Raw genomic sequence first — 10,721 nt, 5'->3', positions numbered from 1 at the left:
CCGATATAAGACACTTCATAAGGAAAATGTATTTTTGAGGATTTTGATGCTTTGAAAAAGGTTGTTTCAAATGTAGGGATTGACACAACAGAACACACGAAACTAGAGAGGGAGGGTAGGAGGGAGAAACTAAGGCAGTGGCTGAAAGAAGGGAGCATGGGGAGGTGCAAGATTAAACAAGATAAAAGATGTAGATACGAGAAGAGCTGTACTGGGCTTTGAAGATGGGTATCTTGAATGCAGTGGCTGCTGAGCAATAGTTGCAATTGCATTGAGGAGGAAACAAGCGTTTGATCACAGCGCAGTGCGCTCATTCCTCCTGCCTTACATGTATTTGTGACATGTGGTCGAATTTCACATGACCAGAACTGAAAGAGGATTTTAACACAGATTTATAACTTAAAATGAGATTTGTTCAACATCACTGAAGTAAAGAGAATGCTCTGAAAAAAAATTAATGATCCTGAACTGAGCTGTAATAGAAAATATGCTCCCATCGTAAGTCAGGCTTAGGTTCACCGTTAGGATTGTTAGTTTCTGCTATAATGGAAAAACTTTCTGCCAACTGTGTGCTGGAAGGCACAAACTGACATCAAGCTATCCTTCTTCCACAAAGTTCTTACCAGTCTAGCCCTGGTCTGAGACACTTGGATTCTGCTCCAAGCTCTGGCCACTGGCTTGTTGGGAACCTTACTTAAGTCATTTCACTGCATCATCTGCAGAACTGATATATAACCATACTGAGTTCTTTCCTAAATCTTTGAGTTTTACGGAAGAAAAAAACCTTTCAGGAGACACAGAAACTGTTATCCTCCAACTAGGTAGGTGCATCCCAACAGTACTTGTGTGGTGCTATTTACCATAGTCACTGAGTCTCACATACTGAGTTAAGGCGAGGTATACCCAATTTTCATCTTATCCAGAAAGCTTTAATGAATTAAGGTGATCAGGGTTCTATTCTTCCCTCAGCTTATCATCCTTCTATTTTATTTTTTCTGTTCTGGATGTTGAAATGTTAAATTACAGAAATGCACCATTTTGTTTTCTAAGTTCATTTTTGGTCGAGATCCCTTTCTTCCAAATGAAATTCAACAGCCGGAGCTGCAACCCCTTCTGTTCTCTTCTCAATCATTCTTACTGGTTTATGATTAAGTAGAGAGTGGGACGCAAACAGCAGAAGCATGATTTTATAATGGCTTCTCCTTACTAAGCTGTTGCTTTTTCCATGATCACGGGTCAAGTCCTTGACTTATCTTGCCTCCCCTGTCTACGCCTCCTTTCCACTGGAACTGAGCTGTTTCAATTTACACCTGACCTATTTGTTTGGTCTCCGAAGCAAAGGAAGCTTAACTGTGCACTTTCGTAGGCAAGGCAATGTGATAGGCACATCTGAAACATTCTACTCAGCACTTTGAACCATATCGCAACAGCATGCTTTAGAAAGGTCGTAGTGCTTTACTCCTCTATTATACTTGCATAAATCAGAAATAATCCTTTTTTAATACCAGTAGATAACTACTGCTGTGAATGCAGAGTCTGACCTTTTTGTATCCTGCGGGTTTGTCTAGCTATTAGCTTAATTCATTGCCTTTTGGGGTCAGGAACTACTGCTACAAGTGAAATTGTTGGCTAAATCCAGCAGAGGAAATACTTGTAGCAACTTCCTGAGGAATGTAAATCATAAGAAAGTAATCCACGATTCTGGGATTGAAGTTATTGAAAAACAGTGAAAACAGCAGCGACCTGGTCCCTCTAGAGTACAATGGCTGGTTATTTAGAGTAATTAGTGAGAAGGCGGCTGCATATATTATAAAGGCAATGTCTAATCTAATTATTTCAGCAGTAATAGTTTGTAATTGTGCACCTGACATCACTCCTTACCCTGAAGCCAAGTGAGTTAATCACACGGGGTTATTGGACAAAATTAGTTGCTTCTCCATCTGGGAGACAGTCACAGGCTGCGTGCCCTGCTGACTTCTTCAAAAGATATATTCAAAGAATTTTTCTGCAGTTTGATTGCAGATCTTCAAGGTGCACAGCTCGGTTGCGATTGATCAAAGTACAAGGTGGCAGCAATCGTTCCCTCAAAGAAAATGCCACCACCAGCAACAACAACAACAACACCACCCCAAAACCAAAGCTAGAATGCTAGGCAGTCACCTAAAAATATATATATATATCTCAGAATATTTCAGAAAGCCAGAATGTGAGCATACATATGGCAGTTGTGTCCATTCCAGGAATGAGGTGACTCAGAGAGGAGAACAGGTGTTTCAGCTCCCGTTACTGCACTCGCATGAGTAGCACAAAACACCTCCATTGTGAAGAGTGGCATTTTTAAAAACGTGTTATCAAACCCGGAGATACGAAAGTCAGACAAACTCTTCTAAGGAGGACCTTCAGTATGGGAGTATTCTGTAATGATTGGAGTTTTGCACAAACCTGAAGCTTCTGTACTTTTGGAAGTGTTTTGTCTTTTTTGTTTTGTTTTCATTTAAAAGCTATAATGCAGTGTTAACATCCAAAGAGAATACCCTAATCAATTCTAACTTTATGGTATACTTAACTTAAATCTGACATCAACTGAAGGCTATCCAAGCTTTGAATAGGTTGTACTAATGTCAAGGAAGAAAAAATAATACGTAGAAGGAATTGTTTCTGTGCTGTACCTGAGAGTATTTGTGTTCCTTTCAGCACACTAGAGTACTGCTCTATGGACTGGTGTGTCTGTGACAAAGAAAGTGGGATATGTATTAATGTGATCATTCTAAATGTGAAGTGTTAATAAAGTGTAGATTATAAGGAAATTGTAGCTTCTATAAGCAGACAAAATAGATGTTCCAACTGTTGAACCGAAAGATAAAAGACATTATAAGGAAAATCAAAATAGCCTCAGAGATTTCATCCCATAATGAAGCTTTGCCTTTTCAGTGCCCAAGGGTTCATAAAACTCTAATTTGGCCTTGACAACAGAAAAGAAAGTACCATTCTGTATTCATGAGTGCTTTCTGGGGGGCACTTACGCAGACTACTGTATTTATGTTACAAAAAATAGCTGTTGCTGCCTCAAGAGGTTGAAAAGAATCAGAAAGCACAAGATGAAGAGCAAGACGTTGCGTGATTTGTTGGAAAGCAATGCTTGCAGTGACAGCACCATTAAAAGGTCAATGTACAGATATGTCTGTCCTGTTTCTGGGCAAAAAGGCAAGCATTTATCCAAGTTAAAGCTCTCACATAGTTCTTCTCAGGTTTGCTAATCCAACAGATAATGTAGCGAAACCAATTTAACTCAATGAGGCTTCTACTGTCGGTACAACCAAACACTTAATACGATTGCTGATTTTAAATACTCAGAGTCATTAACCTAAGAAAGCACTTCCCAATTAGGAGGAAAACAGCACCCCCTGCATATTTCTCTCCGCAGCAGAATAGATAACAAAGCTTATTTTCTTTTTAAAAAAATCTAAAGGAACTCCCCTCATGCCCTCTTTATTACAGCGGCTCAAAACACTTGCCATGGTTGAAAGCTTGTTTGATGTAATAATAATTCTGTGTCCAGTATATGTCACAAACATATATAGCTAATTCCTCTTGATGAAGACTGAATAAAAATTTGGCAGTGAATGTATCTATGTGGATGGATTTGGTAGCTGAAATGCATGACACTGTCTTTCTGCCTTTATAGCTAGTGTCTTAAATGAAATGAATTTGAAGACCTAAGCTCATCGTTACATAATGCATTAGGGATCTGTTCTCTCCTTACACCAGCTTTCCATCGTGCCTATTCCTTCTACTAACTCGTGCACAGCAAAAACAAATCTGAGAAGACAGTCAAGCCCAGTCTGTCAGAAAATATAGCACCAACAGAACTAATCAGCTGTTAATGGAGTTCACTGCTCAGCAAAATGCTGGTCCAAAACAAGCCATCCAAATAGCCCTGATCGCTGAGCTATCTCAGAACTCTTGTGATCATTCTAGATCTAGGACCAACCAATGTGTGGGACGGACTAATTCTGCTGAACCAAAGACCTCTCTAGCCCAGAATCCTATCTCTCTCGCTATAACGTCTGTCATGGACCATGTGCGTCTCCTACTGAGATCAGGAATGCTTGGCACTTACAATGTTCTCTGTGTTCTCAAGTGGGGTAAAGTCAGACACTATTACAAAGCAAAGAAAAATGTTTTTATATTCGTAGGTCTTGAAAAGTATGTCATACTTTGGAAAAGAGTGACAATTTTAATTCTCTTTGACACTAGACATATTAGGCAAGACCACTCTAATCTCTTTATGCATGTATGAAAAACACAAATCCATACAGAACTTTTAAGTCTCAATGTACAAAACTTTGTACCTTCCAGATATTATTACCTTAAAGAGATTCAACCCTGCAGTAATTTCATAAATTGACCAGCACATTCCCACACAAACACACACTCTCTTCCCATTTCTTTCTCTTGCACTGCACGCTGTGTAACTATGTATATGCAATAAAGACAAAAAGGCAGTTTACAGCATTCTTCAAAAAATCTCCACGCTCCTAAACAACTTCTTCTGAAGATCATAATTTTGGCCCAAACACCTTTAACATAGCCACTGGGTAACGTAAGTTGCTAACAAGTACAGGCTTGCATTAGTTGCTTACTGGATAAGTAATTGGAAAAAAAGAAGGGCACTGGGAATTACCTTTGCTAGAACAAATATCACAAAGCCCTGAATATTCATGCATGGGGTTACTAGATGGGGGTGAAGAGGATGTTTTTCTTTAAACTATAAAAAAAAAGTGACCAGCTTTAAGGGGGAAACGTGTGGAACACACAAGGACGTAGCAAGCCAACATATAGGCCATTGGGCTATTCCAGTATTAGAACTACCACAGTCTTTTAAGACTAAATAAAGATTGAGTGATGAAATACAACGTAATCTGTAAAACATCTGGCACCATACTCCATCCAGACTGCTCTTCCTTTATTGTTACATTTCTTTTAGAGTTAGCCAAACACAAAAGATCTATTTCTGTACCTCTTAAACTTACCACATTTTTATAGGCATCTATTTAGGATTATCCTACCCTCATCTTTCCAGGGTGTGTGTGCAACTAATATATATACATAGATGAGATTCCACATGTAAAAGCCAGGAGGATTCTACATATTGTTTATAAACTACAGTGCATATAGTATTTTACAATTGAACCTATACTTTATAAAGAAGAAACATTTAATATGTTGGTTATGAGTATCTTCAGATTGCACCAGTGGTGTTTTTGTTTATGCTTAGTGAAGGTCTCATCAGGCACTTTCAGGATTTGGAATATTTTGAATTAAGAATGCCTGCGTTTCATTCAAACTCAATGCTAGCTGAGAATAATGAGAATTCAGAGAAGTGTAATTAAGTCCGGTTAAGGGAAAGCAATAAAATTAAGATACTCGAGAATCCAAGGTGAATACTTGACCCCCAGGGTTGTCCTTTTTTGTTAAAAATTTTCACCATTTTCTTCCATCCTCTGAAATGACAGTTACATGTCTTCAGTTGCAGAAACATCAGTTTCCTTTCTTCTCCAGTTTCTTTCACTGTTACCTTTCAGAAGTGGAATCATTGCTTTCTAAAGGATTAGGATCAGGTTATGCAGCAAGAAAAAAGGAGTCTCTATGGTTTCCAGCGTATTGTCTGCTGATGTACATACACAAAAGGAAAATGGGCAAAAAATGTGTTTTCACAGGACAGGTTGCTTAAATATCCTGGAAAAATACACAGAAGCATAGAGGTTTGGTTTTGTGTTTTTAAATGTGTGTAGCTTGGGCTACGCATAGAATTCTCCTTTATCCTCCAGGCTAATGTGGTGCCAACAAAAGTAAATTAGCTTCTGGGTGCTTCTATCTTCCATAAAAACCACAAATAAAGGACGTGTTGTCTTAAAATAGTCTTGAAACATTATTCATTTTCTCTATATTAAGACAGGCTAGAAAACCACTAATATGCAACCCAGCAAGGAAATCAGTAAGGAACTACCATGGTGATTTCTGATGGTATGTAGGATATATGCTTTACTCCAGAGTATGTTAAAACATATTAATGATTTGACTTATATTTTTTTTAATCCAAACTCAGACGCATTTGGCCCATACTTGCTCCCACTGGATCCAGTGATTTCAATGCCATTACTTCAATAGAAAAAATAGCTTGTCTCTTTCCTGGGAAAAAGAGAGAAACGAGGCTGAAGAGAAATCTGCATGTCTGCATATGCTGCTGGTTTGGTTTGTCAGAGAAGAAATTCTGTGGAGATGCATTTTCATTCTAGAGTGACACAGAACTGGTTACGCACATTTCACGTATGTTTGAAGATAATAGCTTTCTCTTTCCTTTTATCTGTTGTTTTGTTCATAGTCTGAAATCATCAGTTCTAATCCCTATAAATCTTTAAAACCTTGGAAAGCTGACAGATCCTAAAATATCTGAAGATCTTAAGTCACTAGTTCAAGTAAAAATGGGACAACTGTCTTCTCCTTTTATTAAGGTAAAAGTAGTATTAATTGGCCTATTTTTTTCAATAACTGTCTTTAAGAACTATTTATCATAATTATGTCTAAATTCAAATATTTATGGGAGAGAAAAGGAGAGGGATTTTTTTTTTTGTCAACCTTGTCAGCAATATACAAGTACTTGTGGATGGAACCATTTAAAAAACAAACAAATTAATTTCAGCAAGGCTAATGTAGAAAAACCCACAGGTCCTGCCACCCAGTCATCGGGTTTAAAACCCTACAACTCTGGGTCTTTGCCTAAATTTATAAGAACTTTGTACATCATCTATGATGAGTCCACACAGAGCAATGATTCTTTAAGAATGTTTAATAGTCGGAACATTCCCAATAGTTTTAGTCATTTAAGCATTAAAGGACCTAGCTGAGTCACTTGCTAATTAATTGCACAACTTTATGTGTTCATTTAACTATCAGAATTAACTCAGAGAGCTTCTTCTCCTTGTTTCTTATACCCAGTAGAAATGGCAGAAGTAAACCAACAGAGCACTAATAGCCCCCAAACTACACAGATAGTGTGTTCAGCTCTCCTGAATTCATCACCTGTGAAATAAAAGGAACCATAACAAATATGTATCCTTTGATCTTTGTTTCTAAATGGATATATTTCTTTCAAAAGCAGCTTTCTGTAAACCAGAGAGAATGCTCTGGAGATGAGGCAGATCAACTGGCAGTGATAGTAAACCAAGAGCCTCCTAACACAGGATTATCAATTTATGTTATGCTTCCAGTTAAATAGCGCCTTTGCCTCCCACTCACAAGGCATCCAGCAGACCTGGAGTGTTTCTCTCAGAAACCTGCAATTCTCCTTTAATATTCAACTCAGGAATCCCCACTGGGTTCAAGAGCTGAGCTTTTTCCCCTTTAGGATCTGGGATACACGATGGTAACAGTTATCAAACAGACTTTCTAAATTTATGTATAATTAAGACTTGAAAGTGAAGAACAATCATTTCAACATGAAAATCTCTTTACCTGTATTGACCAAAAGTACTGTTCATAAGAATAAGCCACTGTATTCCTTCACTAGCCCAGCTGCATGAGCCTTCAGCTACTGAACTATGAAACATGGCTTACTGCGTGCATTCTACTAAGAAAAAACATTCTTTTAATGGCTATAAATTGGCCAAACTTTCTTTTATGCAGCCAAAACACCCAACACCTTTAAATCTCTCTCCCTTTGGTTGTAGCCTGGATTCACAGACCTTTTTTTTTTTCTGTATCTGTTCTTATGTTCACAATTCCAACTTATACAAGAGGAAGCACACAATACGAATGAGTAAGCATTAGGATGCTCCCTTTTTTCCTTTCTGCAGCAGCCGTAGCTGGCAGAACAAGGGGTTAATGCAAAGCACAAGCAGGTTTGCAAAACTCAAACAGGTTTGTACATCAAAATGTGAAAAAGAACTGATGAGATTGTTTGCGAAGGAAGGTCAGAGATATCTGTAAGACCTGAATTGCATTTTCATTAGACAAATGTATCTATCGATAGATCAGGAAGAGGCATATGCACAGTGGAAATAATAGCACAGGAGCTAAAAACCAATAACATTCAATATATGCAATACATTTCAGATGCAACAGCAACCTTCCAAAACCATATTACTTCTTCCAATACCATGTTACTTACAGATTTTAGGCAGGATGAATGAAGAAGATGAGAGAAAACTCATGTTTGTCTCTTGGTTATGCTGAGTCCAACTTGATGAGAAAACAGTTCCCTGTGAGCTAAAAACAATTTAAAAAAGCACATTTTTAATTTTTCCTCCTGGTTGTAGTACATAAAAATGTTATTTGACAATTAGTTGTTTCTTTTGAGTGCTGCGTGTAGAGAAAATGCTCTGAGAGATTTTAGAATATTATTCCTTTTACAGAAAAGGTTAAAAGGCATTACTTTCTTTATGTGAACCCTGGAATAAACTATTTTAATTTCATTCTGTGGATTCAGTGAGGTGTATATGTGCTTCATTTTGTAAGTATATGAGTAGATCTATTAAAATAAAGGGAATTACATATACATAAACACTCATATATATGCATATACGCATCTGCATATATATACACAGAGATATGCAGGACAAAACATTCTCTGAATAACGGCCCAAGACAGAAAGGCACATATATCTCTGCTGCACAACTTTCCTATGCAACTGCAGCTTGTTTCTTTCAAGACACTGAAGTAAAAAGAATACTGGATCATTATAAGGAAATTTACTACATTCTTGTTAGAGCCACTAAAACAGCTGTACTGCCTAGCCTAAGAGTTTCCAAAGCCATTAAACAGCAAGTGTTTCTTAAAACTTTAAAAAGGAAAATACAGATAGAAAAACCTTGTAGTGGAGCAAGATTTATAGGCATTAATACAAATATCTATGCCTGAAGCAGCGCTTTAGAGTAATGCTATAATTAACTTCAAATAATTTGTATTCACTTTAAGCTAATTTTTAAAAGAACAGTTCTTAAGAGCCTATAGCATTAAAATAAAGAACTACCACTTACAAGCACTGTGTATTCAGCTGTGTTTCCCAGACAAGTTGCCTGGGCATATCTTGCCATCTGCTGGAAATATCCAGACATACATTCTTAAATACAGGCTTCAGATATACTGTCACAAACACTGGCACAATGAAATAATGAATATAAAATGAAATAATATGAAATAAAATAAAATGAAATTACCTGTAAGACCCTTAAAATAGCCGCGTTAATAAGGATATCAACAGGTGTTCAAGTTTGTGTGTAGTGAACAGCAACAGCATGACTTTTTATTAAGCTGAGGATGATTCAGTAGAAGATAAAAATGCAATGGTCTGCCATCTGAAAAAGCAAACAAACAAGCTCAGGAGTACATTCAGGATTTACAGTTCTAGGCCAACAGAAGATAATGGCGTTTTAAAAGCAATATGCCTGAAACAATGATCATACAATATGTTGCATTTTCAAACCAGTTACAACCTTGTTAGCTAATGCACAGAGGAAAGCTGACATCCTCTCCAAAAAATGCCATCTGCCCAGAAGTGGAAAGCAATCTACTAAAAAATTGAAGTGCTTAAATAGTCTTGCAACTAGAATAGATTTTTAAATTAACATTAGTACTAGGTGATCAGCTACAAAATCTCTGCAAGATGTAAAAAACATACGGTTAAGACTTTCCTCAAGCACTGAAAATGCACCTGGTATTTTAACCTGAGTAAGCTGTGCTAGAGAAAAACAAAAAACAAACAAAAACCAATAAAACACACAAAGTGCCAAAATCGCAGTTCTGAAGAACTCTGCTACCTTTTATCTCCCAGTCCAACAAGCTGAAGTCATCAAACTGACATGACAAGGAGATCAAAGTCTAGCTTGCTCTGAAAATATCTTTGTAGACATATCTTACATATCAGTTTCCATTTAAAGCAGAGGAAATCTGAAAGAAGAAAGAGGAAAAAAATTACATTGACAGTTTCCACTGAGTTAAAATTAACACTGGATACACTATTCATTCAGGTTAAAAATTGATAAATGAAGACATCTAGTGCATTTCCTTGGTGTCACAGAATACATCTAGGCTGATGGGAGTAAGTTTTGCCACTCTACAGCTACTTAAAGTAGTAAAATGGCACTGAACTATGCACATTCTGGAAGACTGTAGAAACAGCAGAAGAAAGCAGCATTCATATGAACACACACACATAAACCCCACGTAAATCTTGTGAAAGTGCTAAATGGTGTCCAAAAGGAACTTGATGTAGGTGAACACAAAGTAATGGCAGGAGACTAAGGACATTTTTGTGTGTGTGTATTTTCAAAATACAGATTACAACTGCACAACAGAAGGTGGTCAGAAAGTCTTAAAGAGTTGTTACACAAATTCAGACACGTCAGTTTGTCTTATTTTGGAAGTTTGGTGTGTTACCATTGCCCACTAACAGGTAAAAATAGACCAGCAAAGACCCAAGGCAAACTTTTCCCTTAGATAATTGCTTGGAAGATTATTTTAAGGCACACAGTAATTGTTTAGCCAGCACAAGCAGCATTTCTATGCAGGTTCAGCTCCCCCATGCCTTCACCTGAAGAGCCCCATCTCCTGCTGTATATGAGGGACGGCTGGGCTTCGAGCACCAATGAGGTACAGTTTAAAATAAAATAAAAAAATACTTCATAAAACCGAGCTAGAAAGGACATTAACCATTTCAGAA

The 10,721-nt window shown here is 37.3% G+C and overlaps 1 long non-coding RNA gene across 1 annotated transcript; it reads right to left on the bottom strand.

The window, feature by feature from the left end:
• Positions 1-5,846: 5,846 nt before the first annotated feature.
• On the bottom strand, positions 5,847-9,356 carry LOC118253442 (uncharacterized). The gene is made up of 3 exons (XR_004780428.2): positions 9,220-9,356; positions 8,171-8,268; positions 5,847-6,192 (listed from the first exon to the last, which is right to left on the bottom strand). It is a non-coding gene; the product is annotated as an uncharacterized LOC118253442 (long non-coding RNA).
• Positions 9,357-10,721: the final 1,365 nt, after the last annotated feature.

Source organism: Cygnus atratus, chromosome 21, assembly GCF_013377495.2.
Source record: "Cygnus atratus isolate AKBS03 ecotype Queensland, Australia chromosome 21, CAtr_DNAZoo_HiC_assembly, whole genome shotgun sequence".
NCBI classification, from domain to species: domain Eukaryota; kingdom Metazoa; phylum Chordata; class Aves; order Anseriformes; family Anatidae; genus Cygnus; species Cygnus atratus.
The sequence above is the reverse complement of the archived record's forward strand: the minus strand, read 5'-3'. Positions and strand labels throughout refer to the sequence as shown.